The sequence below is a fragment of the Lutra lutra genome, chromosome 1, assembly GCF_902655055.1.
Source record: "Lutra lutra chromosome 1, mLutLut1.2, whole genome shotgun sequence".
Taxonomy (NCBI): domain Eukaryota; kingdom Metazoa; phylum Chordata; class Mammalia; order Carnivora; family Mustelidae; genus Lutra; species Lutra lutra.
This window is the reverse complement of record NC_062278.1, coordinates 82,623,305-82,639,001: the sequence shown is the minus strand read 5'-3', so window position 1 is coordinate 82,639,001 and position 15,697 is coordinate 82,623,305. Positions and strand designations below refer to the sequence as shown.

Genomic DNA, 15,697 nt, shown 5'->3' with positions numbered 1-15,697 from the left:
AATAGCTGCAGAAAAAGCATTTAACAAAATACAACTCCCGTTCACAATAAAAAGAAAAAAACCCTCAACAAAGTAAGTTTAGAGGGAACATACTTCAAAATGTTAAAGGCCATATATAAAAGACCCACAGGTAGCATCATACTCAATGATGAAAAACTGAGAGCTTTTCCCCCAAGATCAGGAACAGATAAGAATTTCTATTCTACCTGAGTGCCTGGGTGACTCAGTCAGTTGAGCATCCATCTCTTGGTTTCAGATCAGGTCACAGTTGTGGGATCAGGCCCCACCCCTGGCTCTGGGCTCAGTGTGGAGTTTGCTTCAGATTCTCTCTACATCTCCCTCTCTCACTCACTCACTCTCTCTCTTAAATAAGTAAAATCTTAAAAAAAAAAAAAAGAAGGAAGGTCTACTCTCACCACTTTTATTGAAGATAGTACTGGAAGTCCTAGCCACAGCAATATGACAAGCAAAAAGGGCATCCAAACTGATAAGTAAAAACTGTCACTATTTACAGATTATATGATGCCATATATAGAAAATCCTAAAGACTCCACCAAAAAACTACTAGAACTGATAAATGCCTTTAGTAAGATCACAGGATATAAAATCAATATATAGAAATCCATTGGATTCCCAACCCCTAATAATGAAGTCGCAGAAAGAAAAATTAAAAAAATAATTCTATTTACAATTGCACCAAAGATAATAAAACACTTTAGCATAAATTTAATCAAGCAGGTGAAATTCCTGTACTCTGAAAACCTCAGAACAGATGAAAGAAATTAAAGATAATATAAACAAATGGAAAGATACTCCAGGGTCATGGATTGGAAGAATAAATATCATTAAAATGTCCATACCACCCAAAGCAATCTACAGGTTTAATGCAATCCCTATCTAAGTACCAACACATTTTTCACAGAACTGGAACAAATAATTTTATTATTTATATGGAACCACAAAAGATCCTGAATAGTCAAAGCAGTCTTGACTCATTGAACAAAACTGGAGGTATTACAAACCCAAATTTCAAGATATGCCACAGAATTGTAGTATACACATAGATCGATGGAACACAATAGAGCGCTCAGAAATGAACCCATGATAATGTGGTCAATTCATCTTCAGCAAAACAGGAAAGAATATGCAATGGGAAAAAGACAGTTTCTTCAACAAATGATCCTGGGAAAACTGGACGGCAAAACAGTCAAACTGGACCACTTCATCATATCACACATACTAATAAACGCAAACTGGCAAGGACCTAAATATGAGACCTGAAACCATAAAACCCCTAGGAAAGAACACAGACAGTAACTTCCCTGCTATTGGTTGTAGCAACATTTTTCTAAATATGTCTCCTGAGGCAAGGGAAACAAAAACAAAAATAAACTATTGGGACTACATCAAAATAAAAAGCTTCTGCACAGCAAAGGAAACAATCAACAGAACTAAAAGACAACCTACTGAATGGAAGAAAATGTTTACAAATGACATATCTGATAAAAGGTTAGTATCCAAATCATACAGAGTTTATACAACCAAAAACCAAACAATGCAATTAACAAATGGGCACAAGATATGAACAGGCATTTCTCCAAAGAGAACATCCAGATGGCCAACAGACACATGAAAAGATGCTCAACATCACTCATCATCAAGGAAATGCAAATCAAAACCACAATGGGATACAACCACACACCTGGCAGAATGGCTAGAATCAACAATACAAGAAACAAACAAGCGTTGGCAAGAATGTGGAGAAAAAGGAGCTGTTAGTTGGAATGCAAACTGGGGCAGCTACTGTAGAAAATTTTGAAGTTCCTCAAAAAATTACCATATCATCTGGTAATTCCACTACTAGTTATTTACCCAAAGAACATGAAAACACTAATTTGAAAAGATATATGTACCCCTATGTTTATTGAAGCATTATTTACAACAGTCAAAAGATGAAGGCAACCCAAGTGTCCATCAATAGATAAATGGATTAAGAAGAGGTGGTATACAGGGGCACCTGGGTGGCTCAGTGGGTTAAGCCTCTGCCTTCAGCTCAGGTCATGGTCTCAGGGTCCTGGGATTGAGCCCCACATTGGGGCTCTCTGCTCAGCAGGGATCCTGCTTCCCCATCACTCTCTGCCTGCTTTTCTGCCTACTTGTGATCTCTCTCTCTGTCAAATAAATAAATAAAATCTTTAAAAAAAAAAAGAAGAAGAAGAAGTGGTATATATACACAGTGAAATATTATTCAGCCATAAAAAGGAATGGAATCTTGCCATTTGCAATGTCATGGATGGATCTAGAGGGTATGCGGCTAAGCGAAATTAGCCAGAAAAACATAAATACCATATGATTTCACTCATATGTGAAATTTAAGAAACAAAACAAATGAACGAAATAAAATGGACAAACTAAAAAACACACTCTTACTACAGAGAACAAACTGGTGGTTACCAGAGGGGAGTTGGGCTGGGGGATGAGTGAACTAGGTGAAGGGGATTAAAGATATACTTATCATAATGAGCACTGAATAATGTATATAACTGTTGAATCACTATATTATATACCTGAAACTAGTATAAAACTGTATGTTAACTATATTGGGATTAAAAGACTAATTTCACAAATCCTTAATGTCCTTCATTAAAAAAGATACTATGAGGATAACAAACATCAAACAAGTAGAGATTATGTGGCAAGGTAAGAAAATGATAAAATCCTTCTGTAGTGAGATTTATGGTGGCTCAAAGGATAAAAAATTTTATTATTCTAAGCCTGTTCGATATCATATGATAGCTACTAGATACATGGCTAGATACGTGGCTATTGTTCACTTGAAATGTAGCTAGCAACTAAGAAACTGAATTTTTAATATCAATTTTAATTAATTTAAATTTTAAAATTCATACTCACTTCAGCTATCTTAAGTATATCTGGAACAATTTGGAAATGTGAACAAACTTTTTCAAATGTTAACTTTATTAAAGTTAAATACAGGCTAGGGATTTCTGATAAAAATTTAACATCCAAATTCAGTGTTTTATTTTGTTTTTTTAAAGTAGGCTCCATGCCCAACATGGGACTTGAAGTCACAACCCAAGATTGAGAGTCATGTGTTCTACTGATGGCACCAACCAGGCGCCCCCTAATACCTACCAGATTTTGAAGATTAAGTATGAAAAAATAACATAAAGTACCTCATTAATAATTTTTATATTCATTATATATCAAAATAGTATTATGGATAGAGTGGATTAAACAAAATATATTATTAAAATGAATATCATCCACTTTTTTCATTTTTCTAACATGGTTCTAGAAAAATTTCAATTACACATGTAGTTTCATTATATTTCTATTGAAGAATACTAGTCTAAAACTTCCTACAATTTATTAAAACATACCAAATGGCATTGTGAGAATCAAATAGGTTTTGATGATTTTTTAAGAAGCCATACGAATGAGAAAATAGTAAAAATCTTGTACTACGCAAATGCAAGTTCACTAGGTTTTTGAAACATTGCCCTGACATGCAGAAAACAAGAAATGGCATTCTTAAGTTTCTCATAAAAACAATATTTCTTGTGATAGCTCAAATATTATGACCTTCTTTTCTATCTGTGTCTGCCGTCAAAGTTCCTACTCATTGAGGGATGAGCCTCTTCCCAGACCGGTCAAAGGCTTCACTGAGGTGACATGTATCTATTCAAGCCTGGTGACAGAATCCAGAGTCTTCAGAACAAGGGCGTGTGTGCGCGTGTGTGAGAGAGAGGGAGACAGACAGACGGATAGACAAACAGGGAGGTGTGAGTACATGTTCCTGAAACATTCCTCTTTCATGACTTCGGCCTTAGAGACTGTTTCTTCCACTTCACGGTCTCAAATAAAACACCCACCACATCACAACACACCAGAGGCATTATGCCAAACGAGTGGGCAGTTCAAGGAACTCCCTGGTGCTGTAACTTGGGAAGACAAAGCCAATGAGATAGAGGCATTCTTCCTGGAAGCTACATTTGAAACCACAGTCCTTCTCCTCTAACCTCCTGTGTCTATAGGTTTTCATCATTGCTGGAAAATCCAGAGAAATGTGGGTCTTCGAACCCTTCTTTTTCAAGTTGGTAAAAGACACCTCTGCAGAAACCTGTGCACCACTGAGGGAAATTTACTTAGAGCCCTAATGTGTACTTTGTGGGGCTGGTGATGATCAATCCCCAAGTTCATTGCAGATTTGGCTTGTGCTGCATTTTGTTGTATTGTTTTCATAGAAGCTCAGAGAAAAGGGAGCTCTGAGAGTTGCTTAATTTCTAAATTTGAAAAACAGGAGCCTCTTGGGTTTACAAAAGGCAGTGAGTAAAAATCAGAAAGCTTGGGATGCCTGGGTGGCTCAGTTGGTTGGACGACTGCCTTCGGCTCAGGTCATGATCCCGGAGTTCCAGGATCGAGTCCCGCATCGGGCTCCCAGCTCCACGGGGAGTCTGCTTCTCCCTCTGACCTTCTCCTCGCTCATGCTCTCTCTCACTGCCTCTCTCTCAAATAAATAAATAAAATCTTAAAAAAAAAAATCAGAAAGCTTGGGTTTAATTAGTAGCATAATTGCTAGTATCACCTAGCCTCTCCGGGACTCTATTGTCCCATCGGCAATCTGGGCAGATGAATCATATTTGAAAAATGAAGGCAGAATTTATTTTTTGTAGTCACCACCTTAGCCTTACCTGATGCATTATGGGAATGGATTTTGCAGTGTGAAAAGTATTCCTGCTCATTTTCACGCCCTCTGTAAGTGATGTATTAAGACAGGTTTCTATGTTTTTCTCCAGTGAATTCTAACTTAGAATCACATTTTCTACAGTATGAAATTCCACACAGTTGCAAATAACAAAATCATAATATCTGAGGTTCTGAGGGTTCAAAATCAAATCCCCCAACGTGACCGTAGGTAAATATCAAAAAACTTATGCATTATATGGAATCCTCTTAAACTATATTTCGATCATAGAGACAAATTTACTCCTTGACCAAATTAGCAATAAAATCCTAAGCTTTGAGTCATAGAGGATTTTTTTTAAAATATTTTATTTATTTGACAGAGAGAGATCACAAGTAGAGAGAGAGAGAGAGAGAGAGGAGGAAGCAGGCTCCCCGCCTAGCAGAGAGCCCGATGTGGGACTCGATCCCAGGACCCTGAGATCATGACCTGAGCTGAAGGCAGAGGCTTAACCCACTGAGCCACCCAGGCAGCCCGAGTCATAGAGGATTTTTATTTTGTTTTTGTACTAGAGAAAGTGCCACCATCAATTTGCTGGAGTATTTCAATGAACAAGGACTTTTAAGGTAGTCAACATAGGCAGGGCTAACTGTTTTACAAGAAGGCAAGTGGAGCACTGAGCACAAGTGAGGAAGCAGTCTAGGCAACATGAACATCTCCTTTATTTCAGTCACTGCCTGTGTGCTAACTTTCAGAGGGCTCTTGAGGGCCACTGCATTGTTGTTTATGAGACTGAGTTAGAATCTAAGGACGTGGGTCTCATTTCAATGCTGGCAATGTGTATAAATTAAAATAGCAGATTCTTTGGTGATGTATCGTACATTGTCAAAAATATTTAGATATTTCCAATCTGCCTTCATTTCTTCAAAAATGATGACATGAGTGTGAATATACTCTCTTAAAAATCTTAAATTGTACTGCAGATCCATTTGTATGATACATATTAATCTTTTAGACTGAAACATGAGTTGCTATAACTCAGGTCTAGCAGACACTGAAGTATTAATCGACTTCATCTCAAATGTGTTATCCCAAGGCAGCCAATTAGGGGTACCTTCAGACTTTCTCTCCTCCAACACCTTAAATGAATAATAACAGCTTGCAGGCTAGATTCTCGAATGGAATTCTCTCATTTGGATATTGTGTGTGAGCTATATTCTTAAAGTTGTGGGTTTTTTTTTTTAAAGATTTTATTTATTTATTTGACAGAGAGATCACAAGCAGACAGAGAGGCAGGCAGAGAGAGAGGAGGAAGCAGCACCTCCCCCCCCCCCCCCCCCCCGAGCAGAGAGCCCGACGCGGGACTCGATCCCAGGACTCCGAGATCATGACCTGAGTCGAAGGCAGTGGCTTAACCCACTGAGCCACCCAGGCGCCCCTAAAGTTGTGGGTTTTGCTGGTTGGAGGAAATCTGATCACAGACACAGCAAGTCAAGTAGGTGCATCCCAAGTTAGAATGTCTTAGTTTCTCTGGAAATAGATAGGGATGCAGATGGAGCTGAATATTGGCTCTTCAGCTGAATATACTCGACTTACCTGACTGGAACTGGTCTTTTTGGGGGATGGGTGGGAGGATATGTTTAAGCAGGATTGATTAGGTTTTCTCAATTCTCCAGAAAACAGGAATTATGAACTACCTTTATTCCATCTTTGGGGTTTTATTCTAATGTTCCTTAAATTTCATCACCTCCCTTCCTAAGTGCATCTTTAGGAAAGGGTAATTGATGTATTTTGGGCTAGATGATTTGAGGCTGAAGTGTTTTAAAAGACGCAATGATAGACAGCCTCTAGCATCCCCCAGTGATCTGTGCCTCCCAGTGTTCACACTCTGTGTCATCAATCTCCTCCCTTTGAGTGTAGGCCAGACCAGAGACTGGTTCCTGAAAAACAGAATACAGTGAAGCGATAGCTTCTTTCTACCCTTTCTTGCTCGCTTACTCTGACGGAAGCCAGTCTCCGTGTCGTGAGCAGCTCTGCAGACAGGCCCATGTGGCAAGGAAATGAAGGAGGCCTCTGGCCAACAGCCAGCAAGCAGCCATCAAATGTTCAAGCCTGCCAAGAGTAACATGAGTGAGTCTGGAAGTGGAGCTTCTGCCAGCTGAGCCTCGAGCTGGCTAATGGCCAGACCTACACCTTGTCTGTCAGCTCCTAGATGCCCTGAGCCAAAGGACCTCCCTAAGCTTGTGCCTGGATTCCGATCCCCAGAAGCTGTAAGATAATAAATGTGGTTTTAAGCCACCAAAGTTTGGAATAATTTGTTACATAGCAGTAGACAACTTAGGCAACCTACACACTTACCATGATAACATATTAACTTGAATGAGGCTGGGTCTGGGTCTCATTCACCCTTGTCTGATTGGAACGTAGCAGGAGCTCAATCAATGTTTGAGAAGAGAAAAAAAAGAAGAAAAAGAAAAAAGGACAGAGAAAGGGAGCAAGGATGGGGATAAAAAGTGGTGTCTGTGAAAGGAAGGAAACTCAGGCTGACAGAAAGCTGAGAATGAACAGCTGACCGCCTGAAGAACAGCTCGTCAGTTGACAGATTTTACCTCCACTTCTAATTAGTTTTATATTTGGTGAACCACTTAACAATTGCTCATAGCAGAGTTCTCCCAGTGGGTCCGTGTTGGAATCATCTGAGGAGTTTCTGTCAACCACGGGAGTGCAGAATGCCAGATTCACTGTCTACGTGCAGGGGGTAGCAGGGCACGTGTGTTGCTCCTGGCTGAGAGGCCCAGCCTCCCCAGCAGCACCAGGCAGTCCACAGCCAGGCTGGAGAACACGTAGCCAGGCCTGCTCCCATGGTCTTAGGTGCCTGTGGGGAATCCCTGAGGCAGAAGCTTGCCAGAATGGGGCGGAGGACAGAAAGAGGCCAGCTGGATTCTGGTGGGGCTACAGACTTGCCCTGCCCACTACCCACCAAAGCCTCTCTCCTGTGGGTGGTGGTTGTTTGCTTTTCAGGCTGCTCCCCTGGGGCCTGGGCAGCAAGGAGCAACAAGGGAACATGGAATAGATCTGCTGAATGTGACCCCAAATGCAGAAGACCGAGGTATGGATATTACTGGGAGACTTGGTAAAAAAGAGACAACTGGCAATGGAGCGGGTCATCCCGGGGTTTAGTCGGGTTCCTGCCACTGAAGTATGAGAGACAGTAGAGAGGTCCAAGCCAGGGTGAGGACTTGGGGCGAACTCTGTGTGGATAATGATATTATGCCATATTCTCTGTAGCGCCTTTCCCTTCTGTTTCCTATTAGCTCAACCCCCTGCCTCTCCCATGACCATCCCACTTTAGAAGCTGGAGTTACAGTATTTACTGTGACTGTGATAACACAGAACACAGACATTCATCTCCAGAGGAGACGCAGAAAAACTCTGGGCAAGATAAAGCTTTGGAAGAATCTATGATGAGGCATAGCTCATATCCTCCCAGCCTGTGGACAACAACAGTCTCTGAAGAGGGAAGGAAGAGACTTAGACATTGATGTGGGTCGTCCCGAGGAGCCCTCAGGAGAAGTGTTATTGGCAGATACTGAGGTCGGGATGATGGTGAGTGTGAGGACCCCTACCCCCCACCCCCGTCCCCTGGGCCTCTCTGTGGACTTGAGCTGGGGTGGCTGCTACGAAGCCTGGACAGATAAGCCCGAGCCACCTCACAGAGCTCCTCAGTGGCTGGAGACTCTAGGCCCAGCGCATGCTCTCCTTGACTCTGTGCCAGTCCCCCAGAACAGGGCACAGTCCCAGAAGAAAAGCAGGAAGAGACCCTAACTTGCCTGAGATTGCTTTGTACACACACACACAGGGATGAGGGACAAAAATCAACAGAATGAAGCACAGTTACAGAGAAGTCAGGAATGTCACAGACCTCACACAGCTTCATTGACAGGGTAACCCTCTCCCCCTAAGAGCCTTCCATTTATTGGGAGGGCATATCAGAGAATTTATGGAATGAGGGGAGCTTCTGGCCATGACCTGTGCCCCAGGGCCCCTCCACCTTTGAACAGGCTAGAGGAAATTCTCTGTGTGGGCCCAGAAGTTTGTATTGCCTGTGAAACCCTGGATGAGGATTAACAAGGAATAGGAAACCAGGGGGGCCAGTGAACAACAGGACAGTAAGTGCTGGATGACAGATAAGGTGGAATTTAATGAATGACGTCAGGTGGATGCCGAGAGATGGTGGACTGAGCCCAGCACACCACACAACGTGACAGAAAGCCTGCATCTGTTCAGGCACACCTCGTCCTCAGAATCCCACGCACTCCCGTGACGCAGAGCTTTCCTTTGTTATCCCAGAGCTGTCTGCCTTGCCCTGACTCTTCTGTGCCGGAGGAGTCTGTTTGCGTTGTCCGCTCACCTTTCCCCACTCACGCAGCACAAGATGGCTCATTGTTGCCAACCAGGAGAGGAACGACAGCGTTGTTGTGTCTGCTCTGAGACTTCTTGAGAAACCTCAAAGAGGTTTCTTAGGAGAGCTTCCAGATTAGTTCAGGTTTTTCATTTCCTTTCCATGCTACATGATTTAAAAACTAAGTTGTTCCCCGGCCCGACCACCTATCCATCCGTGCGATTCCACTCCTTCTCTGAGGGCCTGCTTTGGCACCCCATGCGTGTCGCTCACGGAACCTTTAACACACAGTGTTCCAACTGCAGAGTCCCCTGTCCTGCTCCCCTCCACTGGGGGAGGGCAGGGGCTGCTTCTGTCAACACCTCCCGCCCTCCCCTGACCTAATGCCAAGGACACAGCAGGGATGAGGAATTCTCTAATTCAGCCAGGTCTTACTGAACACTGCAGTAGAATTTGTGGTTTAGGCTTTCTGGCACTACACACATCACGTTTTCCTGGGGAACCTTTGTGGGCTTATGTCTTCACTTCTGAAATGCTTTGTTTTTTATTCTTTGCTCATCGTCAGGAGGCAATAGCTATGAAGAAATTTAGAATTCCAGGTCTTTTTTTTTCCCCCCGCTCAATCTCCAAGTAAAATGCTATATAAACAAAAACCTAAATGTATTGAGAACAATCCTTCCCCTGGAAGAATTTTTCCCTGTGAAGAAAGTCATCTTTCTTAACTGATCTGTTTGATGAATTCACCTTTTTATCTCATTTATTTAAAATGAAAAACAAACGAACTTGCATTCCTGTGCACTAAGAAGGAACCAAAGTTTAATTATGCTGACATGGGCGCTGTTTACTTAGGCCTTTTAGAACAAAGTGATGGCAGACACAGGTAACATTAACATACAAATAACAAGATAAGATCCAAATGTTGGCCCAAGTCAACTAGAACATTTAGCTCTGCGTTTTCAAAATAGTTTGAAAAAGATAAACAAAATCACAAGGGATCTCTGCCTTAATGAGCTCAGAAATTGTTTAGCTGACTGCAGTAGGGCTTAGTCTATGTAGGAAATAACAGGGAGGCAATGAAATTGTAGAGAAGAGGAAAGAACTCAGTAGGAACTAAAAATTAAGGAAGGAAAGAAGCAGCTGGAGAATGCAGAGCAGTAGTGGGGTAGAGGGTCACCAACTCCCTCAATGCCACTGATTATCTTTTCCTCTTTAGAAATTACTTGTGAAACCAATAGCTGTTTGAACAGGAGACTTCACTCTGACCTCTTATGTGGTTTCAGTGGGAACCGCTCGTGGGTTGGCGGTGGTCCATACAGCGCTGGACTAGAGACAGCAAAGGTAGCTTCTGTTGCAGTCCCACCGTGGGCTACAACAGGACATAAGTGTACCGCTTCAGGATTTCTCTGCTTTTGTTTTTCTTGCCCCCAGATAATCTCACCATGACAGATTTGTACCTCTAGAATGGATTACCATTTCCATTAATCAATGTAGTCTAATGAAATGTTTAAGAGTTTGGGAGCTGTATAACCAAGCACAGGGAACTTGACCTCCCTGTGCCTCAATTTCCTCATCTGTGAATGGGGAAAATAGCAGCTACCTCATAGGATCATTGGGTCCTTCTGAGTAGACATGGAGAGCTCAGGACAACATCTGACATACAGGGTGCTCAATATATGGAGAAGGTCATCATCGCCACCATCTTCGCCATGCTGTCATCAAAATCACCACCATCATCATCCTTGTCACCTTACCTACCGTGTGCAAAGGCTGGGGCAGCAAACTCAAATGCTGCCCCCCCGGGGCCCGGGAGGAAACAAAACTGAGAAAAGCAGCCAGGTATGCAATAGGGAGTAGAGATGACTGTGGCTATTTACAGAACATATGCTAATCTAGTATAGATAATATAATTAAAATATTTAAAATCCCTCTGCTTGCCAAAATAAAATGGATCTTCAGTCTGGATGCTAGCATATGCCCCTGCTGTGATAGAATCAAGGAGACCCTCCACAACATCTTTATGGTAAACCCCAGGATGTGTTCCTGGTATGGTTTCTCACAAAGTGCTTCAGTGTAGGCTGATAGCGTCATCTAGTAAAAGTCATTCTGCTTTAGTCCAGAGGAGAGCTTTGGAGGCTAGCTTTGGGGCATAGAAAGACCCTCCATAAATACTAATTTTTAAGCTGAGCTTTGGAAGTGGAGAGACTCATCACAGATGAATACCATAAAAGGAAGCTCCTTTACCCTCACTCAGTGGAGTCCCCAATCTAATTACATGCCTCGTAGGGAATCACATCCATTCCCGTGGATTCCATCATAATATTGAATTTATGTTGATGACTCCTGAAGACATTTCATCAAATCAGAGCCCTCCTCTGAGCTTCAGACACAAGTGTATCGTTTCCCCACAGTTCCACTCGTCAGGCAGATTTCTCCACCTCACATGTCCAAAAGGTAACTCTTAACCTTTTTCCCTTAAAACCTGTTCCTCAGGGCGCCTGGGTGGCTCAGTGGGTTAAGCCGCTGCCTTCGGCTCAGGTCATGATCTCAGGGTCCTGGGATCGAGGCCCGCATCGGGCTCTCTGCTCAGCAGGGAGCCTGCTTTCCCTCTCTCTCTCTCTCTGCCTGCCTCTCTGTCTACTTGTGCTCTCTCTCTGTCAAATAAATAAATAAAATCTTTAAAAAACAAACAAACAAAAAAAAAACCTGTTCCTCAGCTCAGGAAGTGACACCATCATCCTCATAGCTACTCAGACCAGAAAGCAGGGAAGACTATCTCATGGCCAGCTGGCCCGCAGGAAACATCATTCCATGTCTGATCTCAGTCTCAGTTCTAACAGCTGCCCTGAACCTCTGCTGTCGCCACCCTCATCTACTCACTCGGATCTCTTGCCTGGACTGCAGCAATAGTCCCTTGTCTGGTCTGCTTCTCCTCCTGTGCCCCTCCAAGCCATTCTCCCAAGCGAACTGCTTCTTCCACTCATGACCTTTGCATGTACCGTTTCTACTCTCTGGATGTTCTTCCGCCCACTCTTGCCATCTCATTTTCAGACCTCAGCTTAAATGTCACAGCTTCAAAAAGCCCACCCTGAGCACCCTAGCTTAAAATAAGTCTCCTCCTGTGACTTTTTCTTTCTGCCCCTTATGTTTTGTTTTCTGTCATAGTTCTTACTACTCTTTACATTCTTTTATTAATGTATTTGTTTTTGCTTCCTTATACCTCGAGAACAGGGGCCCTGTATACCCTTTTCTGTCTCTCCAGATCCTAGAAAAATGTCTGTCTCTTTGGCAAATAGATGGTCCTGATATATTTCCTGAATAGAAAAAGAGAGAGAGAGAGGAGAAGGAGGATGAGGAGGAAGAAGAGAATGAGGAGGAGGAGGAGGAAAAAGAGGAGGAAGAGAAGAATGGACCAGAATCCCCCCCAATCCCTCTCTTTCTGGTTTCACTGACACTGCCCTGTTGGATCCATACAGTACACGTTGAGAATTTCCCCTGGAAATCTCACAGAAGCACCATGTTAGTTTAAAGTATATGAAGATATAGGAATTGTGAAACAATTTAAAGGTCAAAACTTTGGAGAACTAGAAATTAATATTTGAAGGAAAAATATCACTCGGAAATGATGGACAAGCTCTCTAAGTTAGTTGTTACATGAATCTGTGAAAGAACTTGAGGGCTTGAAATTTCCAGATTTCTTAAGTGCTGTTTTGACTGATCTTTCCACAGACAATAAAATGCTATTGCAGATACACTTCTTTTTTTTTTTTTTTAATTAAAGATTTTATTTATTTATTTGACAGAGAGAGATCGCAAGTAGGCAGAGAGGCAGGCAGAGAGAGAGGGAAGCAGGCTCCTCGCAGAGCAGAGAGCCCGATGCAGGGCTCGATCCCAGGACCCTGAGATCATGACCTGAGCCGAAGGCAGAGGCTTTAACCCACTGAGCCACCCAGGCCCCCCTAGTGGATACACTTCTGTACATAACATGCTGTGGATGAGTTTCTTATATGAAATCAAACTAACCCAATTCTACTGGTTCTCCAACTCTCCCCAATGAAATCGGGACCTTGGCCTGACAAATCTACAAGAGACCAAGGTATCTCTGAGTGTTAGGAGCCTGTAGAGACTTGACCTCCTCCAACAGCAAGCAGTGATGTCCTATCCCCTCTTGGGGGCTGATTCACAGGGGTTAAAAGACCCATTCTGACTGAGATAGATGGTGCTAATGGTCTCATTTGTCCTGGGATTATTTCGGTCCTGTTTTTCTTGCCGCCCTTGCTTTCTTTGTCACATTTCAAACACTGGATCACACCTTTTGCCTAGTCCTCGAGGCTAAACGTCTTTTGTCTTCTAGACTTATTAGAATTTGTGTCACCTTTTTTTTTTTTTTAATCTGACCAATAAAACATAATACATATTTCCTGTCTCAGGATTTTTCCCAGCATCTTTACAGATTTATGCCACATAGACTTGGAATACCTTATAAGAAATGTACTCAGAAGAGAAAATAATGTCATCTTGGTCCTTTCTTCTCTCTCATATCTCAGTAGGAGAGCTGGCTTTATTCTATCACTCTGATCATTCTACTCATAAATTTTAAGACCGTGGCAGGCTAACAAAACAGAACCAGGTGGTAAGAAGTCTGAAAATTCATCTGATGAATTAATGGAAAGTCTATAATAGGGGAAAAAATGTCTCCATAACATGAATCAACTTCTGCCTTTTTCTTAGATGGCTCTACATTTGACTTCTTCATTTTTTATGATTGTCAGAGCTAGCATTAGATAATCACTTAGTGTGATTAAGATAATTTACATATGTTATTTCATTTAATTCTCATACCAACCCTGGCACTTAGCATACCTGTTTTTTTTGGAGGAAAAAAAAATGGTGCTAAGATTTCTTCCGATTATAAAGCATTTAAGAGACTATGTCATGACTGGAACTTAAATCTTGGCTGACTACAAATGCCGTGCTTTTTCCACTGGGCACGACTCTCCTTGGTGAAGTGTCGCTGTTCCTTACTTGGGAGGGATGATATGATGCTCCCGCTAATTTATTTCTTCACAGACTCTAACGTGACCGTAGCTTTTCAGGGAGCACGTATATATCAGCACTTTGTATACTATAAATGACATGATTCCTCTAAGCTTCTCTCCTACCAGTTCAAAAATAACAAAATGTAGAGGTTAAACTATAGCTGATTTGCTTTATTTCCCTTCAGGTGTTGACTTGAAGAGCTCTTTGCTAATAACTACTCCAGACCATATCATTAACCATATGAATGTGGGAAAGGTATGTATCGGAACATAACAGGAACAAATACATCACGTTTGTTCCAGGGAGAGTGAGTACTTAATGTCCATTTAACTGAAGCGTGCATTCCCCCATTTGTTCCTTCAGAACAATGAGATGGCTGTAAAAATCCAGCTTAGCAAAACTGGATTTAATTCAGTTAGCCCTGTGGTGAGATGCCACCCAGCAGTCCAGCACCAGACAGCCTCATTGATTTATTTTCCTCTCCTTTCTTTCTCTGTCATTTCCATTTTCCTTCATTTCTTTCATACACAGCCTAAAGTTGGTAATTACTCTTCTGTTTCTTGTTCAAATGAGGATGGGTAGAAAATATTTCAACACTGACCTTCCCAGTTAGTCAGTAAGAAATCCTTGCTTCAAGCTCCCTCAAGCACCGCCCCAGGTGCCCCAACAGCCACATCCCAGCAAGTACCCTGCCCCTCTCCTTGTCCCCACTATCCAGCAACTAAATGGCTACAACCCTGCTCCAGCACAAGGACCAACTTATCAGCCCTGCTTCTCTTAGCGTTTGTTGCAGCAAAATGTAATAATGTAAACGACTTTTCATGTTTCTATTACTTTGGGCCCAGGGATCTCAAATGGAATATTCTCAAACTGAATTTTTTTGTTTGTTTGTTTTGTAGGCCATAATGGGTTCCCAAATCCATAAATCTGTTTTAAATTCAAGTTCCATAATCTCAAATTCCAGAGCTCTTGAATCTCTGTGAACTTCAATTTTTTTTTTCATGTTAACACAACATGTGATCAAAGATAGGGTATTTCTTTATTTTCAATTATATAATAAACTTTGAGAATTAGGGATCATCATAAAAAAAGTAACACAATTAAAACTGAACTTTAAAACTGGTACATTCATTTTTAAAACCTTGATCCATTTCTTTCTCCCCAAAGCAAACATTATTAATGGAGTAATTCATTTTTCCCCTTTGTCACCAGGAAAAGAAGAATCACAGCACCTTCAGAATCTGATTCCCTGCCTGCTGAGCACAGCATACAATTAAAGTGCAAATAAATAAAACAAATTATGCCATGTATTTGTTTATACTTCTCACTCTGGAAAGATTTTAGGCAGCCTGCTGTTTATTATAGGGCAGAATGGGTAGGAACAATGTGATTTTAGTTTGTTCGGACTGTTTAGAATATGAACTCTGGGAAGAAGAGGCCATACTTTTGGGGTGCCATCTATGGGTGCACCAAAATTAAACTTTCCATTTTCACCATGAAGAACAGGGAGTATTTGGGTTGATCAGTAAAATAAGGTGGAAGAAGCAAAA

General features: G+C 41.9%; 1 protein-coding gene and 1 long non-coding RNA gene across 5 annotated transcripts in view; one reads left to right on the top strand and one right to left on the bottom strand.

Annotated features, from left to right (window-relative positions):
* KCNAB1 (potassium voltage-gated channel subfamily A regulatory beta subunit 1) overlaps positions 1-15,697 on the bottom strand; it is a 378,185-nt gene that overhangs the window by 183,088 nt on the left and 179,400 nt on the right. The window lies entirely within an intron of this gene.
* Positions 7,514-15,436, top strand: LOC125099248 (uncharacterized). Its single transcript, XR_007127064.1, has 4 exons — positions 7,514-7,579; positions 7,730-7,817; positions 14,332-14,402; positions 15,360-15,436. It is a non-coding gene; the product is annotated as an uncharacterized LOC125099248 (long non-coding RNA).